Source organism: Lissotriton helveticus, chromosome 3_1 (assembly GCF_964261635.1).
Source record: "Lissotriton helveticus chromosome 3_1, aLisHel1.1, whole genome shotgun sequence".
Classification (NCBI taxonomy): Eukaryota; Metazoa; Chordata; class Amphibia; order Caudata; family Salamandridae; genus Lissotriton; species Lissotriton helveticus.
The window spans coordinates 933,433,216-933,455,956 of NC_136061.1; positions in this window are offsets into that span (position 1 = coordinate 933,433,216).

Below are 22,741 nucleotides of genomic sequence, written 5' to 3' on the forward strand. Positions count from 1 at the left end.
CCTAAGGAAACATAGCACACCTATACATCTTTAAAAACTAGACACCCAGGGGCATCCAGGATGGGGTGACTTGACTGGCTCTCACCAGGTTCTGTTACCCAGAATCCCTTGCAAATCTAAACAATTGTTAAAAAAAAACACATTTTCCTCACATTTCTGTGGTGGAAAATTCTGGAATCTGCGTGGATCCACAAAATTCAACCCCCCGCATTTTCCAAAGTCTTCCGAGAAAAATGGTACCTCACTTGTGTGGGTAGGCCTAGTGCCCGCGACAGTAAACGGCACAAAATGCAATGTGGACAGAACACAATTTCACAGTGAAAAATTACCCTTTTTTTGCAAAGTGCCTCGATGTAGTTTTTGTACCCTAGCTCTGCCGGCACCTAGGGGAACTTAGCAAACCTATACATTTTGTGAAAACTAGATACCCAGGGGGATCCAGGATGGGGTGACTTGACTGGCTCTTTCCCGGTTCTGTTACCCACAATCCCTTGCAAACCTTAAAAAACTGTCAAAAAAACACGTTTTCCTCACATTTCTGTGGTGGAAAGTTCTGGAATCTGCCTGGATCAACACAATTCTACCCACTCCGCATTTCCCAAAGTCTTCCGAGAAAAATGGTACCTCACTTGTGTGGGTAGGCCTAGTGCCCGCGACAGAAAACGGCACAAAATGCAACATGGACACTCCACATTTTTCACAGTGAAAAATGACCCTTTTTTTGCAAAGTGCCTAGCTGTAGTTTTGGAACCCTAGCTCTGCCGGCACCAAAGAAAACATAGCAAACCTATACATTTTTGAAAACTAGACACCCAGGGGGGTGACTTGACTGACTGTCACCAGATTCTGATACCCAGAATCTCTTGCAAACCTAAAAAATAGTCAAAATAAAACATTTTCCTTACATTTCTGTGGTGAAAAGTGCTGGAATCTGCGTGGATCAACAAAATTCCACCCACCCCGCTTTTTCCAAAGTCTTCCGAGAAAAATGGCACCTTACTTGTGTGGGTAGGCATAGTGCCCGTGACAGGAAACGGCACAAAATGCAACGTGGACACACCACATTTTCACAGTGAAAAATTACCCTTTTTTTGCAAAGTGATTAGATGTAGTTTTTGAACGCTAGCTATGCCGGCACCTAGGGAAACTTAGCAAACCTATACTTTTTTTGAAAACTAAACACCCAGGGGGATCCAGGATGGGGTGACTTGACTGGCTCTTTCCAGGTTCGGTTACCCAGAATCCCTTGCAAACCTAAAAAACTGTCAAAGAAACACATTTTCCTCACATTTCTGTGGTGGAAAGTTCTGGAATCTGCCTGGATCAACACAATTCTACCCACCCTGCGTTCCCCAAAGTCTTCCGAGAAAAATGGTACCTCACTTGTGTGGGTTGGCCTAGTGCCCGCGACAGGAAACGGCACAAAATGCAACGTGAACACAACACATTTTCACAGTGAAAAATTACTCTTTATTGCAAAGTGCCTAGCTGTAGTTTTTGAACCCTAGCTCTGCCGGCACCTAAGGAAACAGACCAAACCTATACATGTTTGAAAACTAGACACCCAGGGGGATCCAGGATGGGGTGACTTGGCTCTCACCAGGTTCTGTTACCCAGAATCCCTTGCAAACCTAAACAATTGTTAAAAAAAAACCACATTTTCCTCACATTTCTGTGGTGGAAAGTTCTGGAATCTGCATAGATCCACAAATTTCCACCCCCGCATTTTGCAAAGTCTTCCAAGAAAAATGGTACCTCACTTGTGTGGGTAGGCCTAGTGCCCGCGACAGGAAACGGCACAAAATGCAATGTGGACACATCACAATTTCACAGTGAAAAATTGCTCTTTTTTTGCAAAGTGCCTAGATGTAGTTTTTGAACCCTAGCTCTGCCGGCACCTAGGGAAACCTAACAAACCTATACATTTTTTGAAAACTAGACACCCAGGGGGATCCAGGATGGGGTGACTTGACTGGCTCTTTCCAGGTTCTGTTACCCAGAATCCCTTGCAAACCTAAAAAACTGTCAAAAACATGTTTTCCTCACATTTCTGTGGTGGAAAGTACTGGAATCGGCCTGGATCAACACAATTCCACCCACTCCGCATTCCCCAAAGTCTTCCAAGAAAAATGGTACCTCACTTGTGTGGGTAGGCCTAGTGCCCGCGACAGGAAACGGCACAAAATGCAACATGGACACTCCACATTTTCACAATGAAAAATGACCCTTTTTTTGCAAAGTGCCTAGCTGTAGTTTTTTAACCCTAGCTCTGCCGGCACATAGGGAAACCTAGCAAACTTATACATTTTCGAAACCTAGACACCCATGGGGATCCAGGATGGGGTGACCTGACTGGCTCTCACCAGGTTCTGTTCCCAGAATCCCTTGCAAACCTAAAGAATTGTTTAAAAAAACACACACTTTCCTCACATTTCTGAGGTAGAAAGATCTGGAATCTGCGTGGATCCACAAAGTTCCACCCACCGCATTTTCCAAAGTCTTCCGAGAAAAATGGTACCTCACTTGTGTAGGTAGGCCTAGTGCCCGCGACAGGAAACGGCACAAAATGCAACGTGAACACAACACATTTTCACAGTGAAAAATGACCCTTTTTTGCAACGTGCCTAGCTGTAGTTTTTGAACCCTAGCTCTGCCGGCACCTAAGGAAACAGAGCAAACCTATACATGTTTGAAAACTAGACAACCAGGGGGATCCAGGATGGGGTGACTTGGCTCTCACCAGGTTCTGTTACCCAGAATCCCTTGCAAACCTAAACAATTGTTAAAAAAAAAACAAATTTTCCTCACATTTCTGTGGTGGAAAGTTCTGGAATCTGCATGGATCCACAAAATTCCACCCCCGCATTTTGCAAAGTCTTCCAAGAAAAATGGTACCTCACTTGTGTGGGTAGGCCTAGTGCCCGCGACAGGAAACGGCACAAAATGCAATGTGGACACAACACAATTTCACAGTGAAAAATTGCTCTTTTTTTGCAAAGTGCCTAGATGTAGTTTTTGAACCCTAGCTCTGCCGGCACCTAGGGAAACCTAACAAACCTATACATTTTTTGAAAACTAGACACCCAGGGGGATCCAGGATGGGGTGACTTGACTGGCTCTTTCCAGGTTCTGTTACCCAGAATCCCTTGCAAACCTAAAAAACTGTCAAAAAACATGTTTTCCTCACATTTCTGTGGTGGAAAGTTCTGGAATCTGCCTGGATCAACACAATTCCACCCACTCCGCATTCCCCAGAAGTCTTCCAAGAAAAATGGTACCTCACTTGTGTGGGTAGGCCTAGTGCCCGCGACAGGAAACGGCACAAAATGCAACATGGACACTCCACATTTTCACTATGAAAAATGACCCTTTTTTTGCAAAGTGCCTAGCTGTAGTTTTTTAACCCTAGCTCTGCCGGCACATAGGGAAACCTAGCAAACTTATACATTTTCGAAAACTAGACACCCATGGGGATCCAGGATGGGGTGACCTGACTGGCTCTCACCAGGTTCTGTTCCCAGAATCCCTTGCAAACCTAAAGAATTGTTTAAAAAAACACACACTTTCCTCACATTTCTGTGGTAGAAAGATCTGGAATCTGCGTGGATCCACAAAATTCCACCCATCGCATTTTCCAAAGTCTTCCGAGAAAAATGGTACCTCACTTGTGTGGGTAGGCCTAGTGCCCGAGACAGGAAACGGCACAAAATGCAACGTGGACACACCACATTTTCACAGTGAAAAATTACCCTTTTTTTGCAAAGTGCCTAGATGTAGTTTTTGAACCCTAGCTATGCCGGCACCTAGGGAAACTTAGAAAACCTATACTTTTTTTGAAAACTAAACACCCAGGGGGATCCAGGATGGGGTGACTTGACTGGCTCTTTCCAGGTTCTGTTACCCAGAATCCCTTGCAAACCTAAAAAACTGTCAAAAAACATGTTTTCCTCACATTTCTGTGGTGGAAAGTTCTGGAATCTGCCTGGATCAACACAATTCCACCCACTCCGCATTCCCCAAAGTCTTCCAAGAAAAATGGTACCTCACTTGTGTGGGTAGGCCTAGTGCCCGCGACAGGAAACGGCACAAATTGCAACATGGACACTCCACATTTTCACAATGAAAAATGACCCTTTTTTTGCAAAGTGCCTAGCTGTAGTTTTTTAACCCTAGCTCTGCCGGCACATAGGGAAACCTAGCAAACTTATACATTTTCGAAAACTAGACACCCATGGGGATCCAGGATGGGGTGACCTGACTGGCTCTCACCAGGTTCTGTTCCCAGAATCCCTTGCAAACCTAAAGAATTGTTTAAAAAAACACACACTTTCCTCACATTTCTGTGGTAGAAAGATCTGGAATCTGCGTGGATCCACAAAATTCCACCCACCACATTTTCCAAAGTCTTCCGAGAAAAATGGTACCTAACTTGTGTGGGTAGGCCTAGTGCCGGAGACAGGAAACGGCACAAAATGCGATACACCACATTTTCATAGTGAAAAATTACCCTGTTTTTACAAAGTGCCTAGATGTAGTTTTTGAACCCTAGCTCTGCCGTCACCTAGGGAAACCTAGCAAACCTATAAATTTTTTGAAAACTAGACACCCAGGGTGATCCAGGATGGGGTGACTTGACTGGCTCTGTCCAGGTTCTGTTACCCAGAATCCCTTGCAAACCTAAAAACTGTCCAAAAAACACGTTTTCCTCACATTTATGTGGTGGAAAGTTCTGGAATCTGCCTGGATCAACACAATTCCACCCGCACCGCATTCCCCAAAGTCTTCCAAGAAAAATGGTACCTCACTTGTGTGGGTAGGCCTAGTGCCCGCGAAACGAAACGGCACAAAATGCAACGTGGATACACCACATTTTCATAGTGAAAAATGCCCCTTTTTTTTAAAGTGCCTAGCTGTAGTTCTTTAACCCTAGCTCTGCCGTCACCTAGGGAAACCTAGCAAACCTATAAATTTTTTGAAAACTAGACACCCAGGGGAATCCAGGATGGGGTGACTTTACTGGCTCTCACCAGGTTTCGTTTACCCAGAATCCCTTGCAAACCTAAAAACTTGTTAAAAAAAACAAATTTTCTTCACATTTCTGTGGTAGAAAGTTCTGAAATCTGCAGGGATCCACAAAATTCCACGCCTGCATTCTCCAAAGTCTTCCGAGAAAAATGGTACCTCACTTGTGTGGGTAGGCCTAGTGCCCGCGACAGGAAATTAACCAACAAAACAGGGTTGCCAATACTGATACGGAAAGATTCAACATTAATGAATACACATCCTAAACAAGAACAAGAATTCAAGAAAGGGTAATGGCTACTTAATAGCTTTTTATTAAGGGCATTGTTTGGTTAATTTCAACGTTCAATACATAGTACAAACAGTTTTTACTTTTTCCAATCTATAAATAAAGCATAAATATATTCAACATACATTCAATCATTCATTCAAAAGGACAGGCATATCACAAATAACCAGATTCGATTCATACACTCACATAAAAAAAGAGAAGGTTTTTTGAACAAATCCATTAGTACAAAAAGGAAAAGAAGAAAAGCCACAGTCTACATATGATTTCAAAAGTTCTACAGGAAACTATTTCCGTACATTCCTATATTTTGACCACATTTGTTTGAGTTCATTATAAGTTAATAATAGAAGGTAATGTACACAACTAGGAGCTCCAGGTTGCTGATTCGAAACCCGGATGATCCTGTAGACCACAGGTGGCAGGGCCTACGCGTTTCGAATCCCGCTAGAATCGTTGGGGATTCTCTTCAGGGCCTATTGGAGAAATCTAAAGGAATATGACAAAACAGAAAAAAGAAAAAGAGCATCAGTGATGCCAAATGTTTTTAAATCTTGCAGAGACACTTGAGGAAACACCAAGAGCACAACTTTGCAATACAACACACGGTCCGCACATGGGCTTACCAATATCCTTACAGAATCCTAGACTAATGCTAGGTGGACTAAATCATCTTGAAGGGTCCTGTCCGATACGATGGGACGCAAGGCGGAGGGGGAGAGACCTGTTTAGCCAGAATTTAATTAAAAAAAGGATATTTAGAAGGACATACTATTCGTACTATACAGATACTATTCTGGCGGTCGGGTAGTTCAACTCACCTGTTTTAAACTCGAAAGTCGCTGGAACGTCTTTACGTCGAAATCACCAAGCGTAAGATTTGAAGTGCAAGTGATTACCTGGGGAGGAACAGTCTTATTAGGGCTGTTGTAAAATAATAAAGTGGCAAACAGGTGCGCACCAAATGTACTACATTTCTTACCCCTAGAGAAAATTTTGATCATGTGTCGGGGCAAAAAAATGATGAAAATCACGCGTGTGGTGGGCAGAATCCTCGGCTGTGAAAGGAGGAGGAAAAGCTATTATAGGTCACACCGTGATGGATACTACACGTTTCAACTGACGTTTCATGGAGCTGTAACAATTTCACAAGTAAACAAGATTAACTAGTGCCAGGAGAGTGGCGATAGTATATGTTATCGATCAATTAATCAGATAACAGCTAACCTAAAGGCGATTGGACAAGTACAGGTCAGTATTTAATACGGTCGGGAGTCTTACCGATAGAATGGGTTTATTGAATTTAGGCCCACTTCAATGGTACAATAATTTCTTGCCTCGGTGGTAGCCAAACTGTAGGAGCATGAGAACAAGAAAATTTTCAAGGTGGTCTCTAGTTAGTGTGCAAAGGAGGCGCAACACGGACTAGGAAACGGGCAGTAATTGTTCTTACCGGGTGACTAACAGGCGACTCTACACCCATATTGCAATCGGACTGTAGCGATATCCAGTCACGCCTAACGCCGTTGTCGCAGCATTCTGTAAAACAAAGCGGCACCAGGGACGGTAATCAGAACTGCTGTTCAACATGTCGGGGCGCAATACAAACCGGGAGGAGGGGGTTGACTTACTTTCGTCTCGGGCGGCTACAGAGTTTAGACGGCGTCCGACTTAGCACTGATTTCTCGCGCATGCGTGAAGCAATGCGTACCAAATAGTGTTCCTTTTACGGGGCAAACAACCAATCAGGGTCCAGCGTGTGATTAGTGGTTCAGGGCGGAGTAACCTCTCAAAGCCAGAGAGGTGGATAGCGAAAACTAGAGTGTGTTGTTCTTGGCTCATGATGACATTGCATGACAGACAAAGAACCAGCGAAGTGAGATAATACATCCGGATTTACTTAGAGTCTATAAATCTCACTCAGTTCATTAAGGCCCGACAAAGCAGTATCAAATTTTACTATGAGGAAGGCCTCTCGTTTTGATAACTTAAGATTCCAGTCCCCTCCTCGTGGGTCTTTTTCGACCTTGGATATCACAGTCCACCTAAAATCACTGATATTGTGATTCATCCTAGTCCAATGGTTCACCAAAGGCACATTTTCTACGTTCCTTTTTATTAATCTAGATTTGTGTTGGGAGAGAGGAAATGGCACAAAATGCAACGTGAACACAACACATTTTCACAGTGAAAAATTACCCTTTTTTTGCAAAGTGCCTAGATGTAGTTTTTGAACCCTAGCTCTGCCGGGATCTAGGGAAACCTAGCAAACCTATACATATTTGAAAACTAGACTCCCAGGGGGATCCAGGATGGGGTGACTTGACTGGCTCTCACCAGGTTCTATTACCCAGAATTCCTTGCAAACCTGAAAATTGTTTAAAAAACCCACATTTTCATCACATTTCTGTGGTGGAAAGTTCTAGAATCTGCGTGGATCCACAAAATTCCACCTCCCCCGCATTTTCCAAAGTCTTCCGAGAAAAATGGTACCTCACTTGTGTGGGTAGGCATAGTGCCCGCGACAGGAAACGGCACAAAATGCAACACGGACACTCCACATTTTCACAATGAAAAATGACCCTTTTTTTGCAAAGTGCCTAGCTGTAGTTTTTTAACCCTAGCTCTGCCGGCACATAGGGAAACCTAGCAAACTTATACATTTTCGAAAACTAGACACCCAGGGGGATCCAGGATGGGGTGACCTGACTGGCTCTCACCAGGTTCTGTTCCCAGAATCCCTTGCAAACCTAAAGAATTGTTTAAAAAAACACACACTTTCCTCACATTTCTGTGGTAGAAAGATCTGGAATCTACGTGGATCCACAGAATTCCACCCACCGCATTTTCCAAAGTCTTCCGAGAAAAATGGTACCTCACTTGTGTGGGTAGGCCTAGTGCCCGGGACAGGAAACGGCACAAAATGCAACGTGGATACACCACATTTTCACAGTGAAAAATTACCCTGTTTTTGCAAAGTGCCTAGATGTAGTTTTTGAACCCTAGCTCTGCCGTCACCTAGGGAAACCTAGTAGACCTATACATTTTTTGAAAACTAGACACCCAGGGTGATCCAGGATGGGGTGACTTGACTGGCTCTCACCAGGTTCTGTTACCCAGAATCCCTTGCAAATCTAAACAATTGTTAAAAAAAACCCACATTTTCCTCACATTTCTGTGGTGGAAAATTCTGGAATCTGCGTGGATCCACAAAATTCAACCCCCCGCATTTTCCAAAGTCTTCCGAGAAAATTGGTAACTCACTTGTGTGGGTAGGCCTAGTGCCCGCGACAGGAAACGGCACAAAATGCAATGTGGACAGAACACAATTTCACAGTGAAAAAGGACCCTTTTTTGTAAAGTGCCTAGCTGTAGTTTTTGAACCCTAGCTCTGCCGGCACCTAGAGAAACCTAGCAAGCCTATACATATTTGAAAACTAGACACTCAGGGAAATCCATAATGGGGTGACTAGACTGGCTCTCACCAGGTTCTGTTACCCAGAATCTCTTGCAAACCTACAAAATTGTGAAAAATAACACATTTTCCTCACATGTCTGTGGTGGAAAGTTCTGGAATCTGTGTAGATCCACAAAATTCCACCCACCCCGCGTTTCCCAAAGTCGTCCAAGAAAAATGGTACCTCACTTGGTTGGGTAGGCCTAGTGCCTGCGAGAGGAAACGGCGCAAAACGCAACGTGGACACAACACAATTTCACAGTGAAAAATTACCCTTTTTTGCAAAGTGCCTACCTGTAGTTTTCGAAACCTAGCTTTGCCGACACCTAGGGAAACCTAGCACACCTATACATTTTTAAAAACTAGACACCCAAGGGAATCCAGGATGGGGTGACTTGACTGGATCTTTCCAGTCTTCTGTTACCCAGAATCCCTTGCAAACCTGAACAATTATAAAAAAAAACAAATTTTCCTCACATTTCCTTAGTGAAAAGTTCTGGAATCTGTTTGGATAATTAAAATTCCACCCACCCAGCGTTCCCTAAAGTGTTTCGAGAAAAATGGTACCTTACGTGCGTAGGTGGGTCAAGTACCCGCGACAGGCAAGGGCCCAAAACCTATCGAGGTGACATCAAAATTGCCTATCACAAACCAACCTGGTTTTGCAAGCGGGTCCCATGAGTTTTTGGCCCGGGGCTCGGCGGCTATTTAGGCAAACCTACCAAACCCACACATTTCTGGAAACTAGACACCCGGGGAAGTCGAGGGAGGTATGGCTTGCGTGGTTGCCCAACATTTTCCTACCCAGAATCCCCTGCAAACCTCAAATTTCGCTGAAAAAAAATCACCTTTTTTCTCAAATTTCTGTGTGGGAAAGATCTGGAATCTGCATGGATCCCCAAATTGCCTACCACACAGCGTTCCCCCAGGTCTCCCGATAAAAATGGTACCTCACTTGTGTGGGTAGGCATAGTGGCTGCTACAGGAAATAGCCCAAATTGTACTGTTGAGACTTCAAAATTACCTATTACAAAACTACTTGCGTTTGGGTGGGGCACCTGGGGTTTTGGCCCCGGGCTCGCCGCCATCTAGGGAAACCTACCAACTGCATACATTTTGAAAACTAGACACCCTGGGGAGTCCAATGAGGTATGGCTTGCATAGATTCCCCAACGTTTCCCTACCCAGAATCCCCTGCAAACCTCAAATTTAGCTGGAAAAAAACACATTTTCCACATATGTTTGTGTGGAATTACCGTGGTGGCACAAATGTCCTACACCACAGCGTTCTCCCTAGTTTTCAGAGTAAATGATATCTCACTTGTGTGGGTGTCCAATGCAGAATTGGCTAAAAACGTATTTACAAAAAAAAATTGCGCTTAGAATTCTCAGTACTATACCCTTATTCCCTAGGTTTTGGGCTCTTCTCAGTCTCAGGCCCTTGCCCCACCCACAAAAGTGAGGTATAATTTTACTAAAGAGACTGAGGGGAATGCTGATGGGTAGGAAATTTGTGCCGCCATGGTAATTGCACCCAAAAATGTGTGGTAAATTTGTTTTTTTCAGCTAAAGTTGAGGTTTGCAGGGCATTCTGGATGGAAAAACGTTTGGGGACCCACGCAAGCCATACCCCCAAGTGTCTAGTTTTTAGAAATGTGTGAGTGTGGTAGGTTTCCCAAGAAGGCCAACGAATCCGGGATCAAAAACCCAGGTGACTTCCCTTGCAAAACCAGGTTGTTTTTTCAGAACTTTCCCACACAGAAATTTGAGAAAAAAGTGATTGTCTCATCAAAATGTGAGGTTTGCAGAGGATTATCGGTAGGGAAATGTTGGGGGACCTACACAAGCCATACCTCCCTGGACACCCCAGGGTGTCTAGTTTTCAGAAATGTATGGGTTTGGTAGGTTTCCCTAGATGTCTGTCGATCCCGTGGCCAAAGACTCATGGGACCCCCCTTGCAAAACCAAGTTGTTTTGTGATAGGTAATTTTGATATTGCCTCAATGGGTTGTGGGCCCTTGCCTGTCGGGGGAACTTGACCCACCCACACAAGTGAGGCACCATTTTTCTCGGAAGACTTTGGGGAATTCTGTCTTGGTAGAATTTTGTGGATCCACACAGGTTCCAGAATTTCCACCACAGAAATGTGAGGAGAATGTGTTTAAAAAAAAAAAACAGACGCTGGTGAAAGCCAGACAAGTCATCCCATCCTGGATTCCATGTCAGGACCGAAGGCTCAGATTATGCTTTTCTTTCTCTGCTCTTTATTCTAATACAAAACTCACAGCAGCCTAGAAAAGCTCAAACAAATGCTTATATCCCAAAACACAGGGTAAAAAAGCATTTAACAAGGAAAAATATGCAATTTTTTAGTAAACCAACTACAACTCCCATCAGTCCATTAGAGTAATCCACAACATTAGTCCTTTCATAGTGTCCATGAAGGCTAGATAGGGCGTCCATCTTGCGCTATCCTTCTCTTTCTTCGCTGCTCCGCAGCCAGTTAAGTTGATTTGTCCCCTTTTCTATGTTATTTGTGATTTCCATTGCCTTGCAGTTTGCTAACGTTATTGTTATTTGTGGGCTCTAACGCACTTAATATTGCCAGTAGTCTTTCTTTGCAGAGCCCCTTTATGATCGCGGGAATGTTCTCTGTTCCTTATGCGATCGCCCTGCTTTCACTTGCGGTGCATGAATAGCCGCTAGGGGTGCTACCGCGCCTCATTGCTCCGCAGAGCGGTTTCTCATCACAGAGAGGAGCCGTGTTGAGGAGCTGACCGCGCCAGAGCCTTGCCCCCTACTGCCTCACCTGTACGCCTGGTTCAGGTCTGTAATTGCCCCGATTTTCAAGTTGAACGCCCCGTGCGGGGTCTGTATAGCGGTATTAACCGCGTAAATCGCTTGCGGGCAGATTCAGCACTTTGTGAACATTTTGTGTGGTAGCGCGCTGGGTGGCGGTTTTTGACCCGGTCTTTTACAAGAGGGTTGGCGCACTGTGAGGTTGGTGCTGCCTTGATTACCGGTTTTCAACCGGCCCAAAGAGATTAGCAGTCCTGTGGCCTGCCCACATACAGCTCTAGCCCCCACAGCCTTTCATTAACCGTTCTATACATATTTTTTCATTACCTGAGACTCAGATTGTGATTTTTACTTCCTGTCACTGTTTCAACATCTGCTCTAGCATGGAGCTGGACGGTTATTACGAGGAGGAAGAAACTCATCAATATCTTAATGATGATGAGTTCTTCAATGCGGTGGACAGCTCGATCTACTGCTGTGTCACTGAAGTAGTGGGCCCCATGGAGGAGCGCCTGTCCAACCGTATTGTGTTGGAGTGCGCAAAGTTGGCACAGGCCCATTTAGGGGCAACGGTCAATGTTCCGACCCCCATGGGAGAGGACCCTCCTGCCTCGATGAATGCTTGTGTGATGCTTTTTTGGCAAAGGCGATCGTCCCCACCCCTGCGCTGCTGCCAGTCCCCGATCCTTCGGTGTCTATGGGTACAGCTCCAACATCCCCCGGTGGGGAGTCACCAGCAGATACAGATGACGACGAAGGGTCGGTGCATTCTTAGCGCCCATCCGGCTACGCTGCTGAGTTACCGCAGGACAGCTTGGGCATGCTGGACCTGGATGAGATAATCCATCCGCGGTCCGCAGCCTGGACCCCTGGGGACAAAGTGGCGAAGTTATTGGCGGGACGCCTCCGCAAACCCTTGGAGAAAGAGGCGAGAAGTTGTCTCCGTGGGGAGTGCCCAAGACCCACGTTGGAAGGAAAGGTGGCCTTAACACCAGAATTAGACTCTAAATTGGCCACCTTCCTGGCAAAATTCATAAAAGACCCTCGCAAGGGCATTGACCGTTCCTGGCGTTCCTGTCAGGATAAATTACTAGACGTGATAGGGCCTATCACAAAGATCCTTGATATGGCAGAGGAAGCGAAGGTGACAGGCTCCGCCATCTCCTCCGACATTCTGTCGAATTGGGCACAAAGGGTGGTCATCTTCCTAGGGAACGCCAATTGCGCCCTGTCGACCGAACGCCGGCGATCGCTTCTGATCAAGTTGGACCTGAAATCGGGAGATTTGGCCTCCACGGAGGCAGGTGCTGTGGCCCAAGGGGGTCTCTTCAGAGACCCCTTTATTAAGGAGATAGGTACATTTGTTTCTGCCTTTACATCCCTAGACAAGACCCAGTCCAGCATAAAAAGGGTCTTTCAGCAACATTTCTCTCAAGGGGCCGGTCGCGGTAGGGGCCACGTGACCGGCCGTGGCGGTCAGAATTTCACCAATAAGGGTCAAGGCTCCGGGCGAGGTCAATACAACACCTCCGCCAACTAAACGAATTTCTATCCCACCAGAAGACAATGCTTCAGAGGTCGAGGTGGCTTCAAGAATAACATCGGCAACAATAATTCCAACGGTGAGTGTTATTCCTGCAGATCAGGTTCGAATTGGCGATCGGCTAGCGGCCTTTTAAGATGCTTGGGCAGCAATTACTACAGACGCGTGGGTCTTACAGACTATTCGCGGGTTCCACATAGAATTTTATGATCATCCACAGCAAGCAGGGGCTCCGCGCCCTATTGTCTTTTCAATGTCCGATGCGCAGTTGATCAACGAAGAGGTCTCGGAGCTGCTCCGCAAAGGGGCTATTTGTCGGTCAACTCGACATCCCTCGGGTGTCCTCAGCAACATTTTTCTGGTGGACAAAACCGATGGAGGCAGACGTCTGGTAATCAATCTCAAAGCATTCAACGGGAGGTTGCTTTATCATCATTTCAAGATGGAGGGAATTCATCTCCTACGGGATGTTCCCCTCCCGCGCGATTGGATGGTCCGATTGGACCTCAAGGATGCGTACCTTGTAGAGACCCATTCACCCTCCGCACCATCGGTTTTTACAATTTGTCTGGAAAGATCAGGTATTCAAATTCACTGCCCTTCCGTTCGGGCTTTCTTCAGCCCCTTGGTGTGTCACGAAGGTGCTTTACCCAAAGGTGGAATTCCTGCGGAGTCAGGGTATTCAAATGATTGTCTACTTAGAAGACATCCTGTTCATGGCCCAATGCCCCGAGAAATTGGGCCTTCAACTTCAGCAGACAATTTCCCTTTTGCAAGGGCTGGTGTTTGTAATCAACAGAGACAAGTCAGTTCTCACACCGTCTCAGAGTGTGGTATTCCTTGGATTTGTCATAGACTCTCTCTGATCCTCTAAGTCTTCCGTCGCGAAAGATGGCCAAGATTTGGGATGTGCTGCGACAGACAATTTCCAGGTCTCAGACTTCCCTCCACCAGATTGCCAGGGTGTTGGGGCTCCTCTCCTCTTCCATCCAGGCAATCTTCCCGGGACCCCTTCATTATCGAGCCCTCCAACGCATCAAGGCACACCATCTCAGGAAAGGCATGATCTACGACCAGACGGTTCCTCGATCAGCGGAGGTAAAGGAAGAGATGTCCTGATGGCTTACCTATATGGAGGCCTGGAACGGTCGAGCAATCTTCGGGTCAGTCCCAGACCTCGTGATAGAATCCGACGCCAGCAGGTCGGGTTGGGGCACCCGCTGCGGGGAATTCTCCACAGGTGGCGCCTGGTCGTCAGAGGAACAGAAATTATACATCAACTGTTTGGAAGTTCTGGCGGGGTCCTTCTCAGCACGCTGCTGGACCAGAGATTCAGCGCAGTCATGTGTTCTTCTAAAGATGGACAAAGTGTAAGCGGTTCGATAAGTCAACCATCTGGGGGGTCCATGGTCTCGAGCTCTGGCAAACCGAGCAAAAAAAATGTGTGATTACTGTCTGGCCCATCATGTTTCTGTGAGAGCGGAATACTTAGCGGGTCAAGCCAATCAGGTGGCAGATTGGCACTCCAGACACCTGCGGGACTCCAGCCAGTGGAAGATGGATGTTCAGGTTTTCCGGTGGCTGAATGACCTATGGGGACCTTTCTCAGTGGACCTGTTTGCGTCTCACTTGAATCACCAACTTCCGTGGTTCTTCAGCTGGAGGCCGGAACATCTCGTGGAGGACACGGATGCGTTCCTCCAGGATTGGAGTCAGGAGAAAGCTTATGTGTTCTCTCCTTTTTCGATGGTGGCCCAGACGGTGGCCCAGCTTCGCCGCCAGAATTTAGAGCTGGTGGTGGTAACACCGCTCTGGAGGTACCAAGTTTGGTTTCCGGTTCTTCTGGAACTTTCTTGGGATTCTCCAATCCTACTCCCCCGATTTCCTCACCTTTTTCTCAATCCCGACGGGGAGCCGCATCATCTCATAATTCAGGGTGCTCTCCTCCTCATGGCATGGATGCTTTCCGGCGACGCTGGTCACTCCCAGGCCTGGGCAGTCAGTACCGCAAAGCGATATCGATCCGCTTGGACTAAGTGGCTGCGTTGGTGTCTTTGATGGGACTTGGGGCCAGATGTAGGTAATCCGATTTTACCGATTCTAAAATACCGAATTTACCGAATCGGTATTTTAGAAGCGGTAAATGGTATGTAGATAAAACATCGGTAAAAAATACCGATTCGATAAAATTCGGTATCGGACAATCGGAAAATACCGAATTGGTATTTACCGATTCTGTATTTACCGAATCGGTATTCCCCATGCATTCCTATGGGCCTTTTGGCTCATAGGAAAGCATGGGGAATACCGATTTGGTAAATACGAATCGGAAAGCAAACAAAAGTGAAACTTAAGTAGGCAGCCAATCAGGTGCTACCACCCTCCCCCTCCCTCCCAGGAAGTACCTCACAGGCAGCTGCAACTAATTAGAAGCTCCTGGAAAGGCAGTTGGAGCTGAGCTGAGTCACTGAGCAGCAGAAAGGGTTTGGTGCACTTTTAAAAGTGTAAAATGGCAAGCAGCAAGGAAAAAGAGCAGCCTGAGAGGAGGAGGAAACTCAAATTCAGCAGCATGGAGTTGCAGGTCCTTGTTGAGGAGGTGGTGAAGGTGCACCACAAACTGTTTGGCAGGCAGTCCCTCACTGTGGCAGAATCTGCCAAAAGAAAAATCTGGCTGGACATTTTGGACAAAGTAAATGCAGTTGGGGTGACCACCAGATACACAGAGGACCTGAAAAAACGATTTTATGACCTCAGGAGCCAAACCAAAAAGAAATTGGCTGAACAGCACAAGCAGGCATCAAAAACTGGCGGAGGCAAGAACCCAGCACCCCCCCCCTTACTGACCTGGAGGAGATGGTGGCCTCAACCATTGAACCATTGAACCAGGCAGCGCATGCGGACTGGGAGCAGTAGACAGCTCAGCCAGAGCTGCAAGCAAAAAAGGTAAGACAAATGCACAGCATTCCCCCATACCATCATCCTTACCTGTACCATTTGTGGGCAAGTGAACCCCAGTCCAGTACTGCTAGCACTATACAGGGCCAAAGCATGATGCGATATGTAGTCAGGAGATGTAATAACATGTCATACAGCACAACAACCAACTAGTGAAGGAAATGACTGCATAGAGAATATAGACAATGTGATACATATTTAATTGTAGTGACTGTGAGACAGTAGCGCTTAGCTAATGTACGCTCATATGTCCACAGGTGAAACGACTCGCAGACATTCGTAGGAGACTGAAGGCACACCACCTGAGAGGGAGGAGAGTCAGGAAGCAGGTCCAACTACCCACACCGTACCACAGGTCACAGGTGCATCAAGTAGCCACCTTCCTGCACAAGAGTCAGAAATGTCTCAAGATTTCCTGGCGTCCCCTGGCAGATCTCAATCCCCTCTGTTGCTGTCATCCCCAGAAATGCCAGCATCACAGCATGATCCCACACCTGCATCACAACCCAGCAGGAGGCATGTTGTGGCCCCACTCCTAGAAATGGAGTCAGCAGCAGCTGACATTGAGGGGGACGAAACACACAACTTGCCTGCAGATGTCAGCTCTGGTACAACGCACTCCAGTGCAGGGGTGGCCCATAGTGGTGCAAGACGCCGCAGAGTCCTAGAGAGGCCAGCAGATGCACCAGTTGAGGGTCCAAGTGTGTTCCGTGGTCTGGAGGGGAGCATGGTGAGAATACAGAGGATGCAGGGAAGAGCCATCCAGTCATGCCAACGACAAATGAGGACCCTGAACAGCAACATAGGAAAAATAGTCAAGGGCATCAGTGAGCTGGTACAAGTCAACAAAGAGATGGGAGCAGGGATGCGCGGAATTAGCCACTCGGTGCAGCTGCTATGCACCAAAATAGACACTGATTTCGAGGCAAGGCGCAAGGAAAGGCAGCGTGCTCATGGCCAAAATAAAGCCATCAACCACCTGGCCACTGCCACATCCCTGTTATGCAGGAGAAGCAGTAACATGCAGGAGGCTATGACCCAAAACACCAATGAGGTCACTAGGGGCATGGGCAGGATGACCAGTGCTCTTGAGGCGCTGTTAAATGCCCAAACTGCACATACAGCTGCTCTGGATGTGCCTGTAAGTGAGGAGAGCACTAGCAGGAGCAGAATAGGAAGCACCCTTGTCCCTGAAACAAGGAGGAGCAGGCGCCACGCTGAGGCCACAGGCCAGCAAGACAGTGAGCAGGGTGAGCAACCTACAGGTGTTACAGGGAAGCGAGGAAGGAAATGACTTTTACAGTTCATGGTGAGGTGAACCAGGACTGACATCATTGCAGTTAAATACTTTTTGTTGCACAGTTGTGCTTTAATAACCTACCTCATTACCAGATTAAACTACATTTGGTGCATACTCCACCTGTCTGTGTCTCTTTACTTACTTAAAAGTAGTTGCGTGTGATCTCATCCCGTCTGTGTCTGCCATCAGTTGGTGTTGCAACTCCAGATGCGTGTGGTTCAGGCACTGCTTTCTCATCATCATGGTCCTCATAATCTGAGAGATCCACTGCTGTGCCCTTCTTGACCACAAGGTTGTGCAGCATTGCACAGGCTGCTGTAATCTTGCAGCAGGTGATAGCTGTGTACTGGCGGGCCCCTCCGCTCTTATGGAGGCAGCGAAACCTGCTCTTCCACATACCAAAAGTGCGCTCCACAATGTTTCGGGTTGTCTTGTGTGCCCTGTTGTATCTCCTCTGGCTTGGTGTGGTAGGGTTGAGGTAGGGTGTGAGGATGAAGGACCGGAGGGCATATGCACTAATTGTAAGAAGAAAAAACATTACTCACATGCACACACACACATCCACCTGCAATACATATCAAGGGAGTTTCACACAGTGTGTTACCTAGCAAGTATCCTTCGCCGAATTCCCCCGCTGTCAGGCGTGTGTAGATACCACTGTTGTGGAAGATGTAGGAGTCATGAGTACTCCCGGGGAATTTGGCTACTATGTCAGTGATCATGTATTTGGAATCACAGATCACCTGTACATTTATGGTGTGGGTGGACTTGCGGTTCCGATAAATGTACTCAGTGGCAGCAGGTGGGCATATTGGTATGTGGGTGCCATCAATACAGCCAATGATGTTTGGGAAATGCGCCATCTGATAAAAGTCTGTCTTTGTCCTGAGCAGTTCAGCATGCGTTGCAGGGAAGCTGATATAGTGATGCATTCTCTGCAACATGGCATCAAGGAATTTTTAAAAGAAACGCGACAGACAGCTCTGGGACACCCCACCTACCGCAGCAACCACACTCTGGTAACTCCCAGATGCAAGCAGGTGTAGGCTGCACAGCACCTGCACATGGGGTGGGATGGAGTGTGCCCTTGGGGTTGGATGGTCCAACAGTGGGTGGAGGTCCCTGATAAGGTCCAGGATAGTTTGGGGAGCCAATCTGTACCTTTGTAGGATCTCTGGCTCGGTTAGCTGGAATAGAGTGATCCTCTGCCTGTACATCTGCTCCTCCCTCCTCCAGACCCTCTCTCCTTCTGCTTGTAGCCGTAGCCGCCTCGCAATGACATAGAATGCCGCCATTCTGGTGAAACTGTTGCATTTTGGGGCCTTTTTTATAGCCTGCACCTGGTTACCACCTGATTTCAATCCATGGTAAATATCGATTCTTAAATACTGAATTTCATGCAAATTCGGTACTTGAGAGGTTACCTACATCTCAAAATTCAATTTTACCATTTCTTAATTACCGATTCGGTAAATTTACCAAATCGGTAAATTTTCCTAATCGGTTAATTTACCGATTTGGTAATTATTCCGATTCGGTAAATTTTCCGAATCGGAAACTTTACCGATTCGGTAAATTTACCGAATCGATATATTTTTCGATTCAGTAAGGTTTCCGATTCGGAAACTTTACCGATTCGGTACATTTACCGAATCGGATGATTTTGGGTCCTCTACATCCCGAATGCCCAATACCGGTCGGTAACGGCCGAAATTCGGTAAATTCGGCCGTTACCGTCCGGTATTGGGCTACCTACATCTGGCCCTTGGATCCCCTGGTCTCAGGCATCGTTCCCATTCTGAATTTTTTGGCGGAATTGGCAACAGATGGCCTGGCGTATCGCACTATTAACGCAGTGCGTTCTGCGATTTCGGCGGCTCACTACCCGGTAGAGGGAGCCCCGGTTAGGGAACATCCTTTTGTGGGTAGACTGAACAATAGTTACTTACCTGTAAACAGGTGGTTCTCCAGTATTGGTGTCTTTCATAGATTCACATGCCTGAATCATTCCCCGTCGTCGGAGTGGGAGTCCCACGGTATATATAAAAGCAATAAATGCCATAAAACTTATAGCAAATATCAGAGATACCAAACCAGGAAGTAAAGTAGCACCAGCTACAGTAGACAAAACTTCCACATTAGTGACTATCCTAGTCGTTATGTATTAGTCCAAACTGCGGCCAATCAGGCGACAGCACCCACCAGAATGTCCTCCCCAGAGGCTCAGGCTCTCAGATTTTCTACCGCACGTCGTGTGAAGGGAGTCTCCCTGAGCTCTGCTCAGTTTTTCTTCTACATTATTAGTTTCTTCAAGTTTCACAGATGTCTTCTTCAAAATCCCTGTTCAGGGCCTGTGATTCTTGTGGGAAGCCAAGACTTTTCAAGGAAGATCCCCACAAGAAATGTTTATATTGCCTTTATCCAGACCATAAGGCAAAAGAGTGCAAGATCTGCCGGACCTTCCCCCCTAAGACCATCAGGGATAGAGAAGGACGACTGCTATTGTGGCTCAACAGACTCAAGGACAAGGATGACCCTTTGTCTGAGGTAGGAAGCTTTGCCTCTGGTTCTTCATCTCTTTCTACTAAGAGGAAGGCTGAAACAGAAGTTTCATCTCTAAGGGCGAAGGTGGCTAAGAAGGCTAAATCCTCTCAGGATGCTCCTGGGCCTAGTACTTCGAGTAAAACTCTCCCACCTACTAAAGGGGATAGTACGCCCTCTAAGAAGTCTGGGAAAAATACTGTTCCCAAGAAATCTTCAAAATCTGCGCCTCCTCAGTTGCCACCATTGACAATTTCAACGTCAAAAAAGGACTGTGTTTCCTCTCATGTGGCCACGTCTACCACCTGCACTATGACTTTCTCCTCACCAAAGCCTACTCTTGTCATGTCTTCAGCTTCATCGCCGACACTGGTTCATGTCCAGATCAGGCCTATCTCGTCGTCGACAATTGTCCCGTCGACGACGGCCAAGGTCCCGTCGACGAGTCTCTCGTCTACGTCTGTGATGTCGACGGTTGGATCCCCGTCGACGATGAAGTTGGTACCGTCGACGAAGCCTTCGACGTCGACGGCCTGTCCGTCGACGAAAAAATCCTCGTCGATGACGAAATCCACGTCGACGAAGCCACCGTCGACGGCCTCGACGGCGTCCCCGTCGTCGATGAAGAGATCCTCGTCGACGACGAAAACCGCGTCGACGACGATACCGTCGACGAGACAACAGTTTCAACAGCAAACGGATGTACCATCGACGCCGCCTCTATCAAGCTGCACTACTTTGCAAGTTTGGTCAGCGCACACAGCAGGGATTCCATTGCTATCTCCTGCAACTACGGCTACGCTGCTACAGAAGAGAGCTACTACGGAGACGATTTCTTCAACGCTTGTAGTGCCAGACTAGAGGAAGAGATGGAGGACACTGAGCCTACTTCACATGCTGATAGGCCTGCTCCGGAAATGCAGTTGCCTGACGATTTGTTTCGCAATCTGCAGTACATGCTCAGTGACTATTACAGACGTTTCCCACCTTCAGAGTCTGGTGAATCTATCGTATCTACACCAAGACCTCAGACAGCGCCTCCGCTTTCTAAGCGGACGCAACCAGTGACTACTGTGACGTTGGAGGACGGACGTCCAGCATTAGCTGCGTCGGAAGTGTCAGCTCCTCAGCCAAGGGAGGAAGAGTCTTCAGAACATGAAGAACAAGAGGAAGGAGAACTGGATAATGTGTCAGAATCGTCAGAGTATGAGGATTATAATGCAAACACGCCCTCTCCGGCAGAACCTACTACATCTGAGTCACCACCTGTGGACATTGCCTCATTCCACAAGATCATGGATAGAGCAACGAGGAGGTTTATGATAACCATGGAGTCAAAGCAAGAAGATTGCTTCTTGTATGATTTCAAGACTACACCACAGAAACAGAGTTGGACCATTCCAATTATAGATTTCATCTGGAAGGAAGGACTAAAGATCATGTCCAAGCCAAATTCTTTACCAGCAGTGCTCCCAAGAGTAGATAAGAAGTATAGGGCGCCAAATTCTTCTCCAGCATGCCTCATCGGACAAGCTAAAGCAGACTCTGTGGTAGCACAGGCAGCGTAGAAGAGATCTTCTAATCCTACGTCTCAAGTTTCTGTTCCTCCAGACAAGGATGGGAGGCGCCTAGATTCTATCGGGAAGAAAGTTTCTACTATTGCAGCTACGACCATCAAAGCCGCAAACTCCCTGCCCGAGCCAGATCGAACTGAAGCGAAGAAAATCCTTCAAGAAGGAGAGTGTGTCTCCTCGGAAATGATTGACGCTGCAGTGGACGTTGCTGCCACTGGATTTCGACAGCTAGCTGGTGCAGCTGTTCTCAGGAGGCAAGGATGGTTGAAAGCAACATCCTTCCGGCAGGAGGTCCAATCCAGAATTATAGACATGGCATTTGATGGAGAATTCTTATTTGGAAAACATGTTGATGAGTCTCTGGAGGCCATCAAAAAAGATACTGAAACAGCACGTTCGCTGGGTACTCTGCAATACCGGAAGTCTTCCTTTCGTGGAGCAAAAGGAAGAGGGAATTTCTCTAATAGAGGAGGTTACAACCAACAGCGCTCCTATTCTTCCGCCCAGGGAAACCAAAGATTTCAGCCATATCGGCAGCAAACATATGGGCAGAGAAGAGGAAATTTCTCTCAACCCCGAGGAAAATCTAATTATCGAGGGAGAGACAATAAGAAATGAGGTACGCATCCTGCCACCACTTTTTGCCAACCCGAACCAAATTGGAGGAAAAATATCCCAACATTACTTAAATTGGTCCAAAATTACCACAGACAAATGGGTCCTGGATGTGGTAGCCAGAGGTCACATTTTGGAATTCGTAAAAACTCCCCCAAATTGCCCCCCAAAAGGACCCCCTCCAGCGCACCTCAAGGAGCTGTTCATCCAGATCAACACCATGATCCAGAAGGGTGCAATCGAAAGAGTACCTCATCATCAGAAAGGAAAAGGCTTCTACTCAAGGTTTTTCCTTATTCGCAAGAAGTCGGGAGAATGGCGTCCCATCCTCGATCTGCGTGCCCTAAACAAGTTCCTGAAGAAACTCACATTCAGGATGCTAACACTTCAAGAAATCCTCCAATTTCTTTCGGCGGGAGAGTTTATGGCAACACTCGACCTTCAGGATGCATACTTCCACGTACCAATTTTTCCACGGCATCGGAAGTTTCTGAGGTTCAGAGTGGCTGGCAGGGACTTCCAGTTCAAAGTCCTTCCATTTGGACTGCGTTCAGCTCCCAGAGTGTTTACGAAGATACTGGCCCCAGTGGCTGCCCATCTTCGGTTGCAATCGATACAAATATATCCATATCTGGACGATTGCCTT